The 6,281-nt window shown below is 43.0% G+C and overlaps 1 pseudogene; it reads right to left on the bottom strand.

The window, feature by feature from the left end:
• Nucleotides 1–3,898: 3,898 nt before the first annotated feature.
• On the bottom strand, nucleotides 3,899–4,775 carry LOC111018587 (polcalcin Syr v 3 pseudogene; annotated as a pseudogene).
• Nucleotides 4,776–6,281: the final 1,506 nt, after the last annotated feature.

Here is a 6,281-nt window from a genome sequence, read left to right as displayed (position 1 = left end):
CTCGAACTCGAGCGTCTCATCCCCACCGACGAGAGTTTCGAGGGCACAGACCGATGAGCCTTTGAGTGCGGAGGCATAGCACTCCTTCGAAGCGGTCTGTTCTCCTCGGACCGTGCCCACGCCATTGGGGGTGGAATACTTCAAAACTTGATGAAGTGTCGAGGGAATGGCCCGAAATAAATGGATGATGGGTCTCCCAAAGATGGCGTTATAGGCCGATCTACCGTCAATCACCACGAACTCGGCCATTTGGGTGACCTGAGTTTGGTCCTGCCCAAATGTGATCGGCAAGTCGGTGCAACCCTCTGGGATGACCGATTCTCCAGAGAACCCAACCAGCGGTGTCGGGCTTTTCTTCAATTGCGACCTCGTCCATCCCAAGGCGAGGTAGGTCGGTAAGGACAGGATGTTAGCAGATGCGCCTCCGTCTACCAGCACCCTTCTGACCACCACATGATCAATCAAGGGAGCGATCACAAGTGAATCATTGTGGGGCAGGTGGACCTCCTCCAAGTCTGCACTGCCAAAGGTGATTGGGTAGGTCGGCCTCTGCTCCCTGATGATGCACACCTCGCACCTGGCTGCACGAGCTAACTCCTTTCTTTTATGTCCGGACTGGCCCCCGCTTGGCCCTCCGAAAATGGTATTGATGACCGCAGGTCGGTCAGTGCGCCGGGGCGGCGTCCTCGAACGCTTCCGTTCTTCCTTTTTCTCTGCCAAGCTGGTCCTAGGCTTTCCCACAAATTTCTTGAAGTAGCCATCTTGAATTAGATCCTCAAATTGGCGCTTCAACTCCCAGCAATCTGACGTGTTATGGCCGTGCTCCCGATGGAAGCGGCAATACTTGTCCTTGCTGCGCCTCTCCGGGGCTCCCCAAAGCTTCTCAGGGCGTTTGAGGAGTTTTTCCATTCCAGACTCCTCGATGTTCGTTAGGATATCGGAAATTGGAATTGTGGTCGGGGTGAAGCGTTCATAAGGTCGGCTCCTGGTAGGTTCGTTCTCCGCCCTTTGATACTCAGCTCGGCCACTGGAGAAGGATCCCTTGTCCTTGGACTTGGGATCTGCCTTTTCTATATCTTTTCCACTTCTGCCCCCGTCGATCTTTCGTTCTGGTCGGCCGGTTTTGGTTCGGAGGAGCTCCTGTCCATCGATGACTTTCTTCGCCTTCTGAAGTACTTCGGCGAAGGTGGCCGGGGCCTCCTCTCCAAGCTTCACCGTGAGGGCTTCGTCGGCTAGACCGGTGAGAAAATAGCACATGGCCGAGTCATCGGAGCAGTGTGCGACCTTCAATTGCTCCTCATGGAACCTGGTGGCATATTCTCGCAGCGTCTCACCCTCCTTCTGTCTGATGGTGGCGAGATGGGACGCTGTCTTTTTGTCATAATGCCGAGAAGAGAACTGGGCGAGGAACTCCCTTCTCAGCTGAGAGTAGGTCGAGATCGACCTGGCTGGCAGTCTCCGATACCACAATCGCACGCTGCCAGTAAGCGCGATCTGAAAGGCGCGACATTTGATTGCGTCTGATGCCGCTTGGAAATCCATGAGGACCTCAAAGACCTCAACATAATCTTTAGGGTCCTTTGACCCATCATAAGGTTTCACAGTAGGAGCTTTGAACTTCGGAGGGATCGGTGCTTCCAAAACGTCCGAGGTGAATGGCGATTCTCCCAGGTCGCCATCGTTCAGTGGATCTTCTTTCTGCTCACATTTGGCCTTTAAGGCCTCAACCTGAGCATCGAGCTTGCCCCTCAGCTGGTCGAACTCCTCCCTTGTGATCATCCCTGCGGGAGTTGCTGGGTTGTGAGAAGATTCAGCCTGCTGGTTGGAGCTCCGATGTGAGCGGGATGGTGACTGTCCTTTTCGGAAGGATGAGCCTCTCTTTCTGTTGAGATGCTCACGGAGGTCTCCCCTCTGGCGAGTGTGTCCCTCGCTCTCGTTGTCTTCGGGATGTTCCTCCTCGACTGGGCCGAGGTGGGAACCCCTCTGCTCGCGTATGTCAACGCGCGTCACTCGGTTCTCAGATCGGGACCCTGCGTCTGCAGCTAGTATCATTTCGTTGTACATTTCCTCCATGGACCGCATTTGCGTGCGCATTGCCTCCATTTCTCTCTGGAGTGCGTCAAAGTTCTCACTTGTTGGAGCCGGGGCTGGACCCCGGGCGTCCTTCTTAGAGGTCCCACCTCGGCCACGGGTGGCCTTGGAAGTCCTTGGGTGCGCAGGTGGCAGAACAGACACGGTGAGTCGTGCCGACCTGCGGAGGGGTTCTGTTGCTGGGCCGTCGTGACCTTGCCCCTCTACCACTGCTGCTCCGACCTCCCGCTAGTGGGCATCGCTGGCAGCTAGAATCCTTCGATCTGCCGTATTGGTCGAGTTTGCTTGTTGAACCATTTTCGCTCGCGTGTTGGTTTAAAAGAATTGGGATGACTTAGACTGTCGTTCCCCACAGACGGCGCCAAATGTTTATGCAAGGATATGCACAACAGTGTATTTTTTATTGCAGCTCGAACTCGGCCTCCGGACCGATCTGAATACTTGGGCGGACCTGCACAAAAGGTGAGCACTCCGATGATCAAGTCAGTATAGGTCGGATTCCCAGTTTAGTTCGAGGTCAGAAATCATCGTACCTGATCGTGGAGTGAGGTCCTCTACTTATGGGTGGTAGTCCCGCTAATCTCGCGACGGTTACACCCGGTAATCTCGGGACCGCCGGTTACACCCAGTAATCTCGGGACCGACGGTTACACCCGATAATCACGCCGCTGACAGTAGCTCACATTGGCCCCCACCGAGCTTCCCGGTAGATCGGACCTCGGCCAAGTTCACCTCGGCCCTCATACTTAGCATCTGTCAACGCTAGTGGTGGTGATCTCGACGGTCCGAGCTGGGGCATGACTCATGGGTCACCTTGGAGCACCAATGGCTGTCCTCCACGTGTCCAGGGTATTCTTTCCCCCAGACAACACCATTATTATATTTAAAAAAATCATATTTGTCTCAAACTTTTCTTTCTATAATGTTTTCTCCTCTCTAAAACATACTCTCCGTGTTCTCTAACAAATTTTTTTCCTCTCTATTTTTTTTGCTACGAAGAATGGAGATTCGAACCCACAATCTTACTAATTAAGATAAACTCGGGTTTAACTTCTTTTTAACTCTCTAACTTTTCTCTGTAAAAAAACTTTTCTCTATCTATATGAATTTACTCCCTCTAAAATTTCTCTATAAAAAAAATATCTCTACTCACTTAGGTTGTTATCTAAAATTTCTCTCTAACTTTTTTCTATAAAAGAATTCTATGTGTGTACATTTTTATTTCCCCTGCCTCTGCACATTTTCCTCTCCCTAACATATTTCTCAATCTCTTTAACATTTTAGAAAATAAAAAACAATTAATTTATGTTTATTTTTTCTATTTCTTAAAAATCAAGAAATAATTATTAAATATGTCGATAGTAGAATCAAAGACATCTATATCTTTGTTAATACATAATAATATTTTGGGTAAACAAATCTCTGTCGTGAGGATTTATGTGTCTAAATCTGTGTCCAAAGTAAAGTGGATAATATCATACCATTATAAAAATTATGAAGAAACGATGTATGTTGTCCTAATTAACAAGTGGCATCAATGTCGTACTCGTGAGTTAGTTGAATCATTGAGTGTCAGAGAGATGCGATCGTATGAGGAATTGTGGATGAATCATTAAATGTCAACACAAAGCTGTGTGACTCGAAGAGAAGATCGTTAAATGGATGGTGTGCTCCAGAGAGAAAAATGTGTTGGCATAAATAAGAACAAGGCTCTCGATAGTATCATGAATGGACCGATGGATACTTATTTGAAAGAAACTACTTATTTGGTGCATTCACATATGTAAATTTTAAGAATCCTCAATGGTAAAGAACTAAATTGAAAATTAATGTTAAAACATAAGGATTGGGGAACTATAAATTATCTATTAAATACAAAATTCATAATAATTTCCCAGTCAAAGGGGAGGATGAATTAATTAAACATTTGGAAAAGAAGAATAAAAAAAATCGAAAATTAGAATTAAGGTTCCCAATTAAACAAATTTGGGCGAAATAAATTGAAAAAGGAATTAAATTAATATTATCAGATTCATTTCATACAAAGCAAGAGAAACCCTAAAGCCTCTTGCAAACCTCCTTCATCAAATCGGGATTGGCCCTCTGGAAATCGCAGAGTTCTTCGAGCGAAATGTAGCCGTCGCCGTCCTTGTCGATCTCCGACATCCGCCGCCGGACCTCCTCCGGCGAGGAGGAGCCGAGGGCGCTGAGAGCGCTCTCAAGCTCCGACAGCGAGATCTGGCCGTCGCCGTTGCTGTCGAAGCGGTTGAAGATTCGCTCGCATTCCGCCCTGTTTCGCCCATCGTCCGCCATTCTTTTTCTTTTTCTTTTTCTTCGACAGATCTTTGAATCCAAATAGTTTGGATTGGATTGGATTTGTAATGCTGAGATGTGGTAAACAGAATCGCCTCTCCAATCGCTTTCTTCACCACGTATACATGTGCTAAAATGCTGCAATTTTTTCCTCTCGGTCTCTTGCAAAAATGGTTAAAATCTTTCTTGTGTTGCCTCTCACAACTTTCTAAACATTTTCATTTTTTAGCTCGCCAAATGTTTGATTCGAAAAATTATCAAAGACTGCGAAGCTCGTATTAGGGAAAAGTTGGGAGCTCAAGTCAAACACTTATCCCTACGAAAGATCATAGTTTCGCGTACCTAGAAAATGAGGCAAAGATATATACACTCTATTCACGTGGATGTAAAATTTTGTAAATAGATCGAGACTATGATCATTACTTATAAATCACCGATGTTCTTATTTGTTCATAGAACGGCCTAACCACTTCTTGTACTCGAAAAGTAATCTAAAAAATAGACAATATATTTAAAAGTAATGTTTTGAGATCAATTTGGTTAATGTATCTTTGTGCATGAAAATTTGTTTTGGTGCACACAACCATGATAATTAAATTACTATTTAAAATTTCACTAGTCTTATGCCATATTCGAGATAGATTGAACTGCTATCTTTCTTGTGCAAATTTGTTATTCTCATTTGAATGATTTTGTTTGTGTTCCTTCGTCTCCTTGGTATTTATATTGATATTTTTAGAGATGACATATGTTTAGGAAAGGTTAATACGAAATGTGAATTTTGTATTTGTTTTAAATAATATTGATTCTCCCTATTGATTTTTATTGTTTATTGTTGTGGGTTTTTTCAAGTGCATAGTGAGTATGTTGCTCAAAAAATTTAAGTTCGATAAAGTGAAAATTGCAAAAACTCCCCTGAGAACATTCACTAAGATAAATGTAAAAAGGTTAAATGTGTAGAGGTAGAAGCTTACGGAGATATGATCGAAATTACTATACCCCTCTTATTCATATTATTTATCTATTTAGGGGAGTAGTTATCTATGAAAAAAAAATTATCTTAGAATTTCTAATTTACGACGTCTCTTAATTAATTCTGCATCGTGATGGGTGGTTGCTTTAAAAGTGACAACTTTCATGTCTTTATTAAGAAAAATGAATAAATTTGTGAGATATTTGGTTCCAATTAAATTTACGCATGTCTTAATTGTGTTTCATGTTATCTCACACACCATTTGGATTTCATTTTTTCTTGAATGGTTTATCATCATAAAAAATGGTGAGATTGTTAGCTTTTTATGCCTTAATATCGATTAATTAATTAATGTTTTAATGATAACAGACACACTTAGTATTAGGTATTTTTAGTGTGCCAGAATTATTGCTGTAAAACATAAATTTCTTTAGGAGCTTCAGTCATATTATATAATTTATTGATAACACTTCTTTAATTTAATAATGATTTTTGTGTTATGAGATTTTTATTGCATATAGTTCAAAAACACGATTCCAACACCTCTTAAATCACTCAAATCGGAGTTGAAACGAATAAGTTCAAAAATAAGTAATTGAAAGGAAAAAAACCAACTAGTTAGTGGATGACGGTAGATGTGGAATCAACCGAGCAAACCAATAAACCCGGTTGAGAAATTTAAAAAAATTAAGGCCCTGTTTACTTTCCCGCAGTCGTAATCAATGAATCATAATGAAAACTTTAATTCCCATTGATGGTGTTTACCAAATTGTAGGAATGTAATCAAATAGTTGAACTCACCTCAAACTTTATAATCCCTTAAGTAATCTCATTACACCCCTACAATCCCATCAATCTCATTCCCATTCTTTATTCCATGGACCCCATATATATTATAATTAAT

Source organism: Momordica charantia, assembly GCF_013281855.1.
Source record: "Momordica charantia cultivar OHB3-1 chromosome 7 unlocalized genomic scaffold, Mcharantia_2.0 BLBB01000007.1, whole genome shotgun sequence".
NCBI classification, from domain to species: domain Eukaryota; kingdom Viridiplantae; phylum Streptophyta; class Magnoliopsida; order Cucurbitales; family Cucurbitaceae; genus Momordica; species Momordica charantia.
The sequence above is the reverse complement of the archived record's forward strand: the minus strand, read 5'-3'. Positions and strand labels throughout refer to the sequence as shown.